Below are 17027 nucleotides of genomic sequence, written 5' to 3' on the forward strand. Positions count from 1 at the left end.
TGGATGCTATGATCAATGGATTTTGCAAATAACAACAACAGAGTGTGGAACCATGTCAGCACAAAGGGAAATCAATACATGCACTACAGCTGAAATCATTATATAACCACTCAGGGCATTATTCCCTGCCCCTGTATGATAGACATAACATACAAAATAATTCACAGCAATCACAATTTCTCCCTTTAACTGACATTCATGCCATTAAGAGACAAAGTAGAGACAGTATTCTTTGTCTCCGAGTGACACCTGAACTTTCCTCTTGGCCTGTAAACCTCATTAGGTTGGTTTGACTAACTGGGGAACAACTGCTTCAGAACCCCCAAAGTTTCACATTTACTGTGTGTTGGTTTGTGCTCATTTCCTTTAGAATGTCTTTGGGAATATGTGGCAATTAAGAAAGACATTTAAATGTAAATAAAACAATTTAAAAAAGCAGCCCAGCACTCTGTAATTATGTTCACATTGACAGATTTTTTCACCTTTTGATTTAGAAAGAGGAAATTCTTTAATTATTTCCCCCAGCAGGTGCATACAAAGCACAAGCAGGTAACACTGACAGAATGAATACCACATATACAGAATTAATATACAATGCGGCACATGGGAGAAGTTTCCGTCCTGTGACCACACCGCCTGATGCCACTGAACTCTCCACACTGCACATTTAAGTTGAAGTTAACCAGGACAACCCTAACCATGAAGCTAAAAAACCCTGAATACATGGCTTTATCAGATGGGGTTAAATATGGCTGAAGAACTGTGCTGGTTCGAATTAAAAATGCAAATGTTCTATATCTGGATGTATTCCATCAATTGATACCATCAGAGCAGCATAGACCCAACACTTTATGCTGCATTCTTTATGATTCATCCTGTGTGTTTCGCCAGATGATGATACATAAAATATGATAAAATCTTTTGTGAAATAAGTTTGACAAAAATGTTAAAGTTATTGATTTTGGGTGGACCAGATTGACTGAAATGTTGAATATAATATGATGACTAAAAAAGGACTGAAAAGTCAACAGTTTGCATTGAATAAAACTATAGTAAAATAGTTTGAGAGTGAGTGAGATAAGACCAACACGCAAAGATGTATGAGGGGCCCGAGTGTAAACAGGCTAAAAAATGGGATCGTCCACAGGTTCCACAATGGCCCCATGCCAATTGCCCTCATGGGTGAGTTTACCAAAGTTGGCCCCACATGGGTTATGCTATGGCTACCTGGGTACCAAAGCAGGTATGGACCCAAAATGGGCATCTTATCTGAAGCCCACATGGGTAAACCAACCATGGCATGGAGCCTTCATGGAACCAGTGAACAATCCTATATAGGACCCATTTTTCAGCCCATTTACGACCCGCATGGGGCCCACATACAAGTGTTTGCTATGTTTTGGCCAACTAGAACTTCACAGAAAATAAAAAATGGATAAGGTTGACTACATAAGGTTAAAACAACGAGGGCAACAACACAGGACTAAGATTAATACAAAATAGCTGACAAAATCAACACTGATTGCAGATACACAGATGCAGTGGTGGAAGAAACTACTCACTCCTTTTACTCAGTAAAAATAGTTACACCACACTGTGTTAGTAAGTATGAAAAGTAATAGTACACAATGCAGAAAAAAACACCCCAAAAGTAAGTAAAAAAAAAAAAGAAAAATGTTTCTTATTACTTAATTTTTGGTTAATATGCTGATTGATTGATTGAGCAGTCATTTAATCTTGTATTAGCTTTTGGGGAGATTATCTGATAACAAAACCTCATATTTTATTAACTTTTCTTATGTCTTTTTATGCAAAACCCTTAACTTGTAAAGTAGCTCAAATAATTGAAGTAAAAAGTACAATATTTCCCTCTGAAATGTAGTGATGTACAAATATGAGGTAACATGAAAAGACAATACTAAGTTAGTAAACTGTAGTGTACTAACAATAAGCAAAACACATTTTGAATATTTGGTAAGTTTAAAAAAGACAACCTTCTTTATCATCTAATTTTGAAGACCTGTATAAAAATAAGTAAGTCCCTGTTTTTAATCCAGTTTTAAGTCCCACACCATTTCAGTTATATGGTAATATAATTTATACTCTTTAATTAATATTGAATACGCAATAGGAACATGGGGTTAAAAGTGTCTGCCCAGGGGCACCTAACAGGTTAATTCAGCCATGCATATTGCAGTTTTGAGCTCAGTTAATCTTATTAGGGTGAAATTAACCCTTAGGGACTATTTGATGCATTTTACTTGCTTTTCATTCTTCTTCTTTTTTTTTTTTTTAAATCTCTGTTGTGTTCATGCATATGGCAAAATGAATCTTTTAGAATGTTAGCATTTCCAGCTCAGCTCCTGCGATAAGTCTAAAATACACTGTGGAAACTGAATTGTTACATTCAGACTGTTAAGTGCAAAAATACGCCATTGAAACCCAAACTCTATTTTTTAATTCCACAGCCACCAAAGCATAAAAACATGCATGGTATTATTTATGGGTGTCATTTTGGGCTTTTGCCTTAAAATTGATGATTTCATTATTTTAAAACCATATTTGACATATTGAGAAAATAAATGCTGTTTACACAAGGTGCAATTTCACAATCAGTGTTGCTGCAAATAATTAACATTTAATTTATTTATTATATTCAACCAACTCATTTTTTGTGTTTTTTTCCCATTTCAAAACATAATGGCATCATCACAAAAAAATCTGAAAATGAATTTGATATATATGATTAGGGCTTGTGTTGGTTTAAAAATTAACTCAGTTAAAGTGGGAAATAATATTTATGTGTAATATTTTTAAAGCTTGATTTTGAATAGGGCACCAGTTTGTGTAATATTACAGTGGCCCCTTTGGGGTTAAGTGAATCTGAACGAGAGGTACCAAAGATGTTACACTTGTAGCAAACATGATGTGTAATTTTTTTTGACTGCTGTTTTTAGCATTTCCTTTTCTTTGTTTTTCTTTTTTGCTTTTTGCACTATAACCATCCCCACTCTCTCAACACCTCTCTCTCCACGCGCGCCACAGGGAGGACGCGAGGGCACACAGGCGCGCGCGCGGTCAGAGCTCGAGCTTTTTTTTTTTTAATTGACACGCGGCTCCGTCGAATCAGATCAAAGGGACCCGCCTTTAAACGGCAGCCCGGCTAATTGTCGCGCGCGAGGGGCGGCCTCTATGCTAATGTGTTGGCAAGGGAGACGCAGCGGTTCATTCATCTTCTTCCAGAGAGAGAGGCGAGTTAACGCGAAGGTTATTTTACATGAGGGAGGACCTGCTCTGGACCCAAACACTGCCGCGAGAATAGCTGAGCGCCAACGAAGACGCGTTTGTTTTAGGGGCTTATTATTCTTCCAAACATTACAGGGTAAGTGGAGGACATTTTTTTGGTCAATTTCTTTATCTTTTTGCTGTCACGTTAATGTGTCCAAGTGTGGGTCAAAATGTATTCATTTACTTGCCCTTAATTCCTAAACTGAGAAAAGCAATAAGTGATGAGACAGGAAGTCGTGGACACTAATTTACTGGTGTGTTGTCAAAGGTGTCTCACCAGTAAGGGGCCCTCAACCCTGACAGTGTTAGAAATAAGTCAAGCTTTCATTTCTACTGGACTGTCTTACTAAACAGTTAGGGGGTTCAGTGTCTCGGTCAAGGACACTCAGGGCTGCAGAAACACTTGGACCCCCTGTTTTAATGAAAATATGTACACTTTCTTGCTCTAACATGTCATGCTTGTTTGCTTTATTTACATTTGATTTTTTTTTCTAAAAATATTGCTCTATGCATGCTGGATGGATGCTTTAATTGTTTGCTCCTGCACTGATGTGAAAATGCAGCTGGGGAAGTCTGTGCCAGACTGTCCTTCATGCTCTGAGAGCGATCAATGCATGAACGAAATAAGGCTACCTGTGTGTCGCACCACTGACAGTGGACTCTGGCTCTCTGTTCTGCATAAATAAGCATGACAGAGGCGTGCAAACTGAATCAAATGTGTGTTTATTTGTGGCTGTGCTCGCAGGATGCAGTTGTAGGGTGCAGATGTGGGTGGTGCACCAACTATAATAAGTGCATATAGATGAAGAGTTAGTGTGCGTGCTTGCAAAATGAGCTAGTATTGTGTTCTTACTTATGTTTATATTGTGTAGTGCATTGTTGCATCATACATGCTATATTTTCACACACTTTGCACACAATACATATTTAGAATTTTAAAATTCCCATACCAGTGCTAATTCTTCTCCTTATTACTGTATTTCTATTTTCTATTTTATGTTTTTAACATACTTTGTGCTTATTTCCACTTTCTATTAGGGTTGACAGATTATCGGCCCAGCCAATTATTGGGGGCAATATTTGGCACTTTGCAGATTATCTGAATTGGCATTTTATTTTAATGAGCGCCAATAACATTATTGATTAATTAAAAAGTGCTAAGAAAGTGTCAGCATGGGTGGAATTTTTACTTTGTAAAACATCAGGGAGCTATTTTTATTCAATCATTTTTTTTTTATTTTAATTTTCAGGTGAATTTATAAAAAAGTTGCTTGAAACTTGCCGTTTATAGTTTCAGTATTGATTAAACATTTGCTAAAGGCATTTAAATAAAGTTTTGTGTTAGAGCTTGTTATATTCAAAATTCTAAATATAGACAGAAAGATTTTTTCATTTTTATTGTAAATGCATATCGGTTACAGATATTGATCAACGGTTTCATTCAGTACTTATAATTGGTATCGGCCCCACAAAAACAATATTGGTCGATCCCTAATTTACACACCCTGCACATTATAGATATTTAGAATTCTAACATTCACACACTTGTGATAATTGTTCTTATTGTTATTGTATTTCTATTTCATGTTTTTTACATACTTTATGCTTGTACTATCTGCATTATCCCAGTCAAAATCCCACAGTCAAAAGCAGCAGGCTGAACAAGTGGTCGACTTCTATCTGCACAGTCCAGTCCTCTGTGAATGACACCAGGTCCCACACAATCAATAGCAGCAGCTTCCAGCGTGTGCTGTGTGTGAGCCTGCCCACATTACCGGTGGCCTTCAGGCGCCTGTGCATCAAAGGGTCATGCCACATAGTTATTGCATCATAGCAACCGTCCGTGCGTGCCTACGTATTTGTGTGCCTTGCTGGGTCTATGTATAACACGCATTGATTGTGTTCATATACAATACAAAGCCATGATAATGGAAAGACACAAACAAATGCACAAACGCACCAATGATGGGCACGACTGCGACAGAAAGCTGTTCTCAGTTGGGCTCGGTAGCCCTTTGGCTACCAGCATTTAACCCTTTGAAGACCGGGTCGACATCACTCTTCTTGTGCTGCGTTCAGACACCTTTCACAAGTATCTAAACCTTTAAATCCTGAGCAAATTCATCTTATTTCTTCTTCAGAAACACTGAGGAAAAAAAAGGCAATGAGCAACTTTGCAGGAAATGTGCTGCAAATTGCATTTTTATTATATATTATGTAATATAATTTTCCAGAAAAGTATATTTAGAATTATCATAATAACATATTTAAAGTTATGTTTTAGAATCATTATTATTTTTAAAACACTTTTGTCACGTCATTTCCTTGTTTTTTTTTTTCTATTTTTACATATTACATTTTTTCAGAAAATTATATTTAGAATTACCATAATTACATAGCCTATTTAAAGTTACGTTTTAGAGTCATTATTGTTTAAAGTACTTTCTTAAGGTAATTTACTTGTTTGTTTTTTTACTTTCCTTTCTTTTTTTGCATGATTTTTCAGGTATTTTTTCACTAATTTCTTGCCATTTTTGGGGGCAATTAGCAACTTTGCAGGAAATGTCCCACAAAGTGCAAGATTTTACAGACTTGGAAGATTATTTTTTTAAAAGCTAATTTTATAATTTTTCAGAATTTGATATTAAGAATGATCATAAGAAATATTTAAAGTTATGTTTTAGAATTGTTATTATTTTTAAAGCAGTTTTTGTATCATTTCCTTGTTTGTTTTTTACTTTCCTTTTTTGCTATTTTCAGGTATTTTTTTCACTATTTTCTTGCAATTGTGTCGGTCATTTGTTCTCAAATTGCTCATTGCCTTCTTCCCACATTTTAAACTAATTCAAGCCAGTTTGCCAAGGTTTCAAAGAGTAAAAGTGAGCAGCGGCTCTTGTATATATGTTGTTTGCAGACTTGGCTTTTATTTAGGCCAAAAAGTACATCCGGTTCTACTCTGCTTTGCCTCTGCTGCAGCCCGTTTTTACCCTCTCAGCAGACAGAGGATAGTTCTCCAGAGTCAGGCTGTCTTCAGTGCTGCTGCGTGTCCCACAAGGGAGCTACAAGTGGCATAATTGCAATCTTATTTAGTATAACTGCCTCCAAAAATGCCCTAATCACATTGTAATCTGTTTACTTATCTTATATTTGAATACCTTTAAATGCTCAATAAATATTTGTTTTCAGTATAAATTTGAATTGTTGTTCACATGTATAGAGTTGACTTTTACACTATATCAAATAGAGTCTCTGATTTTGCCAGTCTGGTCTTTTGGCTTAAACCAGCATTTGTCATCATGGCACGCTTTGGCTAATTAAAAAGTAGCCTACAGCAGCAACCTGTGCTGACGGTGTCATGGTGCTAAATCCAACTTTTGTTGCATTAGTAATAATCAATATGACAACATGATTAACATAATGTTTGTTTGGAAATGGACTAACATAAGCCAAGCACAGCAACATGAAGGAGCTCAAATTTCAGTAGACGTCAGAGGAGGGAAAAGCATTACAGTATCACCACATCATCCGCAGATATTGGCTCAAAAATGAAATATCGTAATTGGCTAACATTCTGCCTATATCACAAATCATTTTTTTTTTTTTAAATTTTCCTTTGATAAAGTGAACATGTGCAAAGCATAAACCGTAAGTTGAAGTATTTTTCTTATTTTGCACGATGAATGAATATTAACATACTCTGAAAAGCATTGTATTTAATGTCTCCATCTGCTGGTGGGCCATCATGTTAAGGGTATGCATACTATGATGTTAATGACAATAAAGAAGAGACTTGATGATCACTAAAATAAGGTGGGAAAAAAAGAATACATCGATACTGGTATCAGTTATGGCCAAAAGAGTTGTTGTAAATCGGCATATCAGATATTGGCAAATCTAGTATCGTGCATCCCTAGTTGTGTTTGTTAATGAGAAAGTTTATGTGTTGTTTTTGGGCAACAAGAGAGACAGGGGAGAATTAGTTACCCTAAAACTAAAAACATTTTGGACTTGAAGCTGAAAAAAAGAGGTGTCCTGACTGGCTGCAAGCTACGCAAAGTGCCGTTTTGTACTGAACTTTTACTGGACACTCTGTTTCTATTTATAACTGCCTTGCTCTGAAAATGCCACAATGTACGGGGAATTAAAATGAGAACTTCTCTATACAAAACCACCTTATTTCACTGTAAAAAAAAAAAACTTAAATAAGGTGGCAGCTACTTCCTGTTTTTTTGGGGGGTTTTTTTTCCCAAAATCGTGTGTGTTGTGTGTGTTCTCTAAACTCGGACATTTTTGTCCATGAATGTAGTGCAGGCGGAACTTTTCATGAGTTGTTTTTTTATTTAGTGGCAGTTTTAGGAGTTTTAGTTGCAGGGTGGATAATTGATCAGTCAATGCGGTTAGAGCTGATCAGATCCATGGATGAGAAGGAGCTGCGACAGACCTTTAGACTCAGCACAATTAACATTTAAGTTTTACTTTCTTGTTTTTCTACTGCACCATTTGTGCCCAGAGTACACTCTGTGCTCCGGGAGTGTGGTGAAATGCATAACTGAACAGTATATATATTTTAATAGCGCTATGAAAGAACTGTCCAGCTTCAAAAATAGCCCATATAATAACTTTGTGTCGACAGATGTTTTGATCGTGGTGGGCCGCCAGAAACAACAAATGTATGGGAAATCCTGCTGTTTATTAGAAGACCTCTCACGCCATGTTCCTATTTTGTATTTCAAATTTTTTAAATGCTGATGTTGAAGCTCCCTTCCGTTTATATTTAAATCCTGGATTGTACCTCTAACTGTTGAGTCATGACTGATGGTCAGCTCCAGTCCTCCGCACTAAAACTCTTAAGTACACGCTGCTGAGTGATAATCCAAATAAAGAAGACAAAGCTTACACTAATGCATTTTAGTGTTTTCTCATTGACCTGTACATTCAAGAATTCATATAAACACCGGCTCACGTTGCTATTTTCTAATTTATCTCAAAACAATATGTTGTTATTGTATGTTCTAAATAAATCCGACGGCGGTGTATATTGTTTAGCTTTAAAGCTTCTACAGCAATCCACCACGGAAACGCATGGATCATTTTAGTGTCTGTGTTCTCATCACATATGACAGGCTATTTTCTGAAATAAATGGCAAAGATGAAGTTGATTGCTTGGTCTTTGCAGTAACTGTTATTTCCTGTTATTTACGATCCGATGTAGAGAGAGGCTCCAGTTACACAGTAAACGGCTGACTGGCAGATCACTGGATGGGAAAACACTTGATTATAGCTACTTCCTCTTCTCTGGAAAGACCTATTGATCCATATTTTGTAAAGTACAGTAATATCAGCTTGGAGCGACATGTTACACTAAAATTTCCTGTGTGTGTCTGTGCATTTGTGTGTTGTTTATTTTTCCAGTCTTTTCTTTTTCCTTTTTTTGTCCATAGAAGTAGATGAATGATGCGATGTCACCCGCAACCATCTCTCTTTCTCTCCCTCCCTTTGTATCACTTCCATTTTGTCGTAAGCCTGTGGCCAGGTGTACTATGCATCTGTCTCATGCATCACTGGCTCATTGTGTGCCTGCGCGTGTGTATACGGGGTGGCTTGCCTGAGCTGCTGCACGCGCGTGTCCCTTGACTGATTGATTCATCCATTCTTGCCACATGCTTTATTACCTGTGGAGACAGATGTGGGAATATAAGGATGGGTGCATGTGTGTGTGAGCCCCTGTGAGCCCATGGACCAGCTGATAGTGGTTGTTGAGCAACAACAAAGGAATGTTGAGTGAAGGACTTTGGCATCACTGGCAGGTAACTAATGAACACCCACAGTTATCAGTGGATGCCATTGACAGAGAGTCCTCCAGCGGCTTGACAGAAACAATGTAGTAAAATGGAAAGGTAACGTACACCAGAGACCGTGGGGAGGAAGCCATCTAACACAGAATGTATTAAAAGGGATACTTCACCCACAAAATGATCTCTAGAATATCATTTACTGCGCGTTACCTTCAGGACTGGGCGATATGGCTTTAAAAATAACATTGCTATCTTAAGGCTATATCACGATATACACGATATATTACAGTATTTTAAAAAATGTTTAAACTAATGTTAACTAAAATTTTAAAAAAAACAAAAACTGAATGAACTGCAGTTACAATGAAGTTAAATTAAGCAATGTCACACGAGAGGGAGTGATGTTGTACTGTATATCATCATGGCTGTAATTCGGTGTAGGCACAAGTCTGCATCGTGAGTGCTGAAGTTTTGGTTGAAATAAATCCTTAATTCAGCAATTTAGACACCAAAAACATGCTGTTATTCCCCACAGTCTCTCTCTGCCTGCTGGCCGTTTACAGTCCTGTAACTTCTCCCTCCTCCACTAGGTATTGTGGTGTCTTTCAGCTCAGCTGCCTGTTCCACCAGTAGAGACCGGACACTGAGCTCTGGTGGTGCGTGCTGTGCACTAAATACAAATATTTTAATAGAAAGAGGAGCGCCTGTATTTTTGACAGTATTGAAAAACATATGTTTGGAATATCTATATACCCTGGTATACTATAATACCACCTAAACCTACTTTGCAGATGAAGTATTCCTTTCATCTTGCATTTATTTGGTCACATTTTGGCTTAGAGCAGGACATTAGATTGATAATATGTTCACATTGTGATATGAGACAATCGTTATAGATTCTGGGAATCCTAATATTGTAGGAGTTGTCTTTTTATGGCTTTAAAGGCTGCTTAACAGTTAAACGATGTAATCTTCTGAAGTGCCAGACTGATAGCTGCTCTATTATTTTCCTTTATTCACTTAATGATTACATCCACATTACCAACAATTATCAAAAATCTCAGTGGGTAAATATTTTGTGAAAGCACCAATAGCCAAGCCTATAGTATGATAGCAATATGGATATGGAGGTATTTGGTCAAAAGTATTGTGGTATTTGATTTTGTCCATTTTGACCAGCCCCATTTGATTTTATGAGACATTTAGAAGAAAGATTAGATGGAGACGCATATTAGGCTGAATCATGCACGATTTGTCTTTGTCTCTAACACATTAAAATACCATATATTCAGGCACTGCCTCACAGAGACACGGTCACGGGTTCAAATCTGTGTCTGAGTGCAGTGATTTCCTCCCACAGTCTAAAGTGAGCTGATGATACTAAAATTGCCTGTAGGTGCGAACGTGGGTGTGAATGCATTGGTCTGTCTATACTGCGTGAGTCAGCCTTGTAATAGACTGACAAGCTGTCAGGGTATACCCTGCCTCCACACTGATGCATGCTGGGATAGACTGCAGTATCCTGTGAGCAGGGTAAGCTTTTCAGAAGAAATGGTGGATCAATAGACGATGCAACACCTTCATACAATCAATTACACAGATTTTCAGTTGCAACAGTGGGTACAAGGATTGTTACACTTGCAATATTTAATTTAACAGATATTTTTCTGTAAACTGGGTTTTCCTTGTCTAGCAAAGCTGATGTAGTGTCGTGTTGTTTTTTTAACGCGTCTGCTGTGGTGGCATGAAAATCAATAAACATAAGCATGACAAGTAAGCAACAGTTGTCAGATAGCAGGCGGCTGCAGAATGGCATGTTTACAGTGTATCTTGTTAATGTATATTGAACACTTCCTGCAGCTGCTTTACAGAGGAAGCTTTCTAGCATTTACTGGAGATATGGAGAAATACTTAGCTGAGGGTTTTAACATACGTTTGGAATTGTTCTACATGTGTGATATAATTTTTGCCAATTTTGTGGGCACCCTGTAGCTCAGTGGGTAGAGGTGCCCACCATGTGCAAAGGCGATGTTCTTGCCGCAGTACCCGCAGGTTGTGTTTCAGTTCTACCCTTTGCTTGCATGTCATCCCTCCTCTCTCACCCCCTTTCATGTTTACACACTAGGCAGGTTTCCATTAACCCTCAAACTACTAAAATTGAAATTGCAAATATAAAATACGCCTAATGGAACCAAGTCAATTTCGGAAAAACTCTCATTTATCACAAAAAGGATTTTATGCTCCCGTGAGGTGGTATTTCAGACAATTTGAAAAAAACATATTTTGCAAAACTGCAACAGAAACTCTTTTTTGTCTTTTACAGGTCACATGATGCTATTACTATGTGCTTGTCAGTAGAACCTGGCTCCCTTGGGCATGATGCAGCCGGCGCTACAAGAGGTGTTAATGCATGGCATAACTCCTTGAAAGTGTGTGTGTGTGTGTGTGTGTGTGTGTGTGTGTGTGTGTATGTGTGTGTGTGTGAATGTTGTGTGTGTGAATGTTGTGGCTTATACCTAATGTGATAGCAAACTGTTGCCTATTAACACCCAGCAGACATGTTTTAAGCTCAGTGCTGTTTTTCAGGCTCTGTAGGCTATATGAGGGTCAGTTATGTTTGTTTTGCGCTTCCTTTTTCAGATTTTTTGGTGGATATTTTCAATTGTTGAAAACAAGGCACCCCCAACCTTTCCTTTATTGCATTTGACCCAAATTTTTGTATTCATTTTGACCTAAAACTCTGTAAATAGTAGCGTAGCCTAAATAGTCTTAAACACATGCACTGAAACCTTGAACTTGATTAGTCTGATCAATTGATTCGGACATGAAACTGAGTTTACATTGCCAGCTCCCTAGTACAAAGTTCATGTAATGTCCAGTTGAGCCCACGTGTGAATAGAGCAGGTAATTGTCTGGAGAATTCACAGCCAGCGAGTGGGCATGTCGATGATGTTTCTGTAGTGCAAATGGAGTGAAACCGGACATCAAACATCCGAGGATGAAGAAAACAAACATCCAAGAGTGAAAAAGTATGGTCAGTTACTCAAAGACTTGATAGAAAACGTCTTACCTAAGAGACGAGATTCGGGAACTTCGATCAGTAAAGCCCATTGCCTCCTGCATGCTCTAACCCGGGTGCCGCCCGTACTGAAAGTAAACTTAGTGTTCATAAGATGATCTTCTCAGTTATGACAGGTAGTGAACTGCAACTCATAATGTGTGAAAGTGTGTCACATTTTTGTACTAAATTAATTTCCTGGGTAAAGTTTTACCAGAAGATAAGTGAAAGTCAAAATAAGTCAGGGCCAAAGTTTGTGAAGTCCAGATCAGTGCCAACACAAGCAGAGACACTGGCAAAATGACCAAAAACCTCCATATCAAGGCTATATATATACTCTTAATACATGAGGTCTCAAATATGAAAATAATGACTGAACAGTTTGTAATAAAAAGGGGAAAAATTTGTAAATCCACCTATACAGTTATGTGCAACACAACTCTTTCAACTCTTTAACACCTGGATTTACATCAGTTTTTTTGTGCTGCATTGAGACACCTTTCACAAGCATTAAAACCTGAGGCAATTAGTTTGATTTAATTTGAATACACGGGGAGAAATGCAATAAGAGACCTGGCAAGAAAAGCCAAACAAATAAAAAATATACAAATAAATAAAAAATTAAAATTAATAGATTAAAAACACCCTCAAAATGACACGGGGGAGGATTATTAGACTTTTTAAAGACGTCATAGATTATGAAACCATACCCTTTAGTTCTTTGTACATATTTCATAAACTACCCAATGTATATTTTCTATTTGTTACAGAGAGTTCTACAAAGATATTGGCAACAGCTGAGGGGCGAGTGATTCATTATATAAGTTAAAATGCTGCACACACAGCAGCTCTGAACACAGTGTTCTGACATTCTTCAGCAGGATGTTAGGTGCTGATTGGCCGCCTTCCACCACTTTTTTGTTTCAGCACACATTAAATGTTCATTCCAACACAGTAAAGTGGTGATGAGAGGATAGCGTTGAGCACAGGAGCAGGGCTGAGTGCTGCAGGCATTTGTCCCAGGCTCCCCTGGTCTCTTACAGTGCTGTCAACACAATAAACACACTACTACTGTATGCACGGGCATGTGTGTGGTGCTGGAACACCTGAGCCTTACAACCAAACAACTCTCCACCAGGGCTTATACAATACAGGAAAGTGTCTGTTTGTGTGTTTGCACATATTAGCATGTGTTTGTGTGTTTGTGTGTGTGTGTGTGTGTCTGTGTGTGTACATGTGTGTGCATGCTGGCATCTTTCCACCTCTTCCTTAGTTTAAAGGTGTCGCCGGAATATTATTAGCCACATTTTCACAGGCAGGTTTGATAGGGCCCAGACAGAAACAATAGGTGACAATTAGAGCAGCACTCAGACATGAGTCACCTGGACTGCAGTAAATATGTAACCACTGTGGCAATGAATACATGCCGAGGTGAATAAATGATGTTTTGGAGATATGGGAGATAAAGGTTAGATGAGAGGCTGACTCATAAGGGCACACGCGCACACAGCCGTTTTGTCCCCCGTGTTCCTCCCCAGGCTCGACATGCTGCCTGGTCTTAAATTAGAGTTTGAACTGCGCTGAGGTGAGCTGCGTTTCTATAGCGATGCATCCTTCCTGCTCGCAGAGGTATATGTAGATTAGAAGAATATGGAGATCATATTGATAGGAAGCAACACCTCGGCACCAGCATGTGCTTTTATAACAAGGACTTATGTAACCATACAATTTCGCTGTATATCACCACGGCTTTCACTGTTATATATAAGCCGATATTATTCTGACATATTTGAGTTTAAGCATCAATTTATAATACATATAAACCATGATAAGTCAATTACTACAACTACCAATACTATTACTGGCTCTTCAACTCCTACTAGGCTACCAGGGGTAGGAATCATCAGAGGCCCCAGGATGTGATACACTTAAGATCTGCTGCAATATGTGTGAGTGTTGTGTGTCGATGTGATGATCATTGAAGTACGAGTGTTAGGTTAAAAAAACTCAAAGAAAAAGAAAAAGAAATCACATTAGTTAATTCAGCCAATAAATTAATAATAAATCGTGTCACGTACAACAACCGATCTATAGCTTAAGTAAAATCACTTGATTTTAATAGAATTGTTAAATGGGAAAAAAAATTTCAACAAATTCATGCTGGGCCATGCTATTAAATATATTTATGGCAGTTTTGTAATATTTATGTTTTGTTTTAAATGATATTTATGCTCTTTTAAGTAATATTGATGCCCTTTTCAAATATCTAACTAATCTGACTTTTATCTTATCACTTAATCTAATCCAATTTTTAATTTCAAATCAGTTTTAAACTCTGGAATCAGAGCCAATCAGTATGCAAACACACAAAATCTTATAAACAAACAACATAGATCAACCACAGATGACAGCATTAAACGCCAAAGTGAGTGATCACAATAACATTTTACGTAACGCAGCACCATCCCACAAATCACAGAAATTAAACGGAATGAATGAATGAATGAATGAATGAATGAATTAACTGCAAATTATGTCCCTAAAGGAAGACTTTGTCAGCATCTGTTGTATAAGATATAGTTTTCCATCTGCTCATCTCACCTCGAGCAGTTTATTACAGTAAATTGTATCTAGTGAACTGAAAAAAGCACAATTTTAATATTATACTGGATACCAAAGGTTTACATTGGATGTGCTATGTTAATATACATTACTGTTCAAAAGTCTTAGGCCACCATAGATTTGTTGTCTTAGCAAAGTAATGAGGATATATATATATATATATATATCTCAGGGAACATTTAGATGCATTAAAATACCAAAAAAGTAAGAACTAGCTAGCTTCTTCTACAGACTGATGTCAATATTTAATATGAAACTTGGAGTCGCACAGCCGCAACAAATGTCAATATTGAGCTTTGGAAAGGTCTTGAATGAAACTTGATATAAATACTTAAGTAGATCAATAATACAAATCTCATATTTTTTGCCAAAGAGAGTTTAAGGCATGCTAAGTGCAAAAAAGGGGTCATACTAAATACTTACAACTGTAGCCCTTTATTCTACGTTATCAATGCTGTATACATATTTCCTGTATGTTTATGTTGTGCCTTTGTAAAGAGATTAGATTAATTATGTCTGATCATTATAACCTTGGTAAAATAACAATGTTTAAGGTGGCTGAAAAGTTTTTGCACAGTTCTGTAATTTATATAATAAATAAAAAGGATAATTGCCATTCATGTATCAATACGATATTGCCAAGCAAAAAATATCACAATACTATGCTGTGTTAACTCTTCCCATCACCCCTATAGGCTGCTACCACTACATCAGAAGTGTTACTATCAGTGCTACCCAGGCTATAATGACATGGTTGAAATCAATTATGTATATTATTCTATTCATAAAATGTTTTATTACTGCAAATGTAATTTGAATTGTGGTATTGCACAATGTGGTATTGTGGTATTCCAGTATCATGAAAACACAAATGTCAAGTCTCAAGTCTTTGAGGGCAAGTGGAAGTCAGCTCGCAACAAGTCTTCAAGAAAACTGCACATAAATTGCAAATATTGTGGCTCAGTATCTAACTATTTGAAAGTAGTCCTCCCAAGGCAGTGCTGAAAGACTTTAAGTCAAGTTATGGACTCAAACTTCATGGAAAACCTGCCATTCTAGAATGTTTCAAGGTCAAAAATTTGATACTTGAAACATTTTACTCTAAATTCTCAAGTAAAGTTCTTTAAAAAACAAAAATGTAATTTCACTTTTTACAAAAAAGTCCTCATTTTACACACCACACAAATTAACACCCCTTCCTACCTGCCTCTCTCCTCCCTAACTACTCCCTGCAACCTCCAGCCTGTCAATCCGTCACCAGGGCATAGCGTGAGAACCCTGTTACATGTCTCAGAGGAAGCACTGTTAATTGTTGTAGTAGTAAAGTAGTAGTGTTTTACTGGGTATCACATTTACACATGTATTCTAAAAAAAAATAGACATGAAGTGTGAACAATTGTTTCAGTTTGCAGAGAGACACAGCTGAGACGTGAGCCTGCATGAAGCCGGCGCAGACAGCTGATTAAAATAAGAGCAAATGCGTTGCATTAGACGTGTGAGTAAAAGCCTGGAGTCTAGAAACGGGACGCATTGAATCAGACAGCTTCATACTTCAGATTACAAATGTTGCAGTAAGTGTTGAGTTTTGAAAAGTGTAACCACACCTCCAACCACTTCCAGCTCGCCGTTGCCCGGACTCTGTGACTTGAACAAGCTGCAGGGGTGGTGTAGTCCTGCTCTGTCTCTCTCTGTATATGGCTATTACTATGAGGCTGCCTTTAAGAAATTTGCTATCGACTCATTGCAAAATTGGTTGCAGAGCAGGAAAATATTTTCAAAACTAAGGATAACTTTAGAATTGGCTTTAGCCAAGTTTTTAAATTAAATGCTTACCCACAATCCGATCTGAGTGCTGAAATTTCATCAGGATTTACTACATTTTATGTTTCTAATGTGTGTTGTGTTGAAAACTCCGAAACACAGAGGAAGTTTCAACACTTCCATCACTCTCTACATCCCATGCTTGCATGTAGCACTTCTGGCTATGCCACATACAGCTGTTACTTGGGTATTTGCCAGCCTATATAGCACTATTGTGAACCCGTAAATGTTGAGTACCCCAAAGTTTTATGTTATAAATGTACATTATACAACAAGTAGTTGAGGTGGTTTGGGCATCTGGGGGATACCTCCTGTGTGCCTCCTGCTGGAGGTGTTCAGGGCACGTCCTACTGGTAGGAGGCCCCGGGGCAGATCCAGAACACACTGGAGAGATTACATATCTCGTCTGGCCTGGGAACACCTTGAGGTCCCCCAGGAGGAAC

General features: G+C 37.7%; 1 protein-coding gene across 1 annotated transcript in view; it reads left to right on the top strand.

The window, feature by feature from the left end:
* The first annotated feature begins 3220 nt into the window (after positions 1-3220).
* LOC121957715 (hippocalcin-like protein 4) overlaps positions 3221-17027 on the top strand; it is a 32313-nt gene continuing 18506 nt past the window's right edge. The window contains exon 1 of the mRNA XM_042506460.1: positions 3221-3382. The gene's annotated coding sequence lies outside the window, so the exon portion shown is untranslated. The remainder of the gene's footprint in view (positions 3383-17027) is intronic.

Source organism: Plectropomus leopardus, chromosome 18, assembly GCF_008729295.1.
Source record: "Plectropomus leopardus isolate mb chromosome 18, YSFRI_Pleo_2.0, whole genome shotgun sequence".
Taxonomy (NCBI): Eukaryota; Metazoa; Chordata; class Actinopteri; order Perciformes; family Serranidae; genus Plectropomus; species Plectropomus leopardus.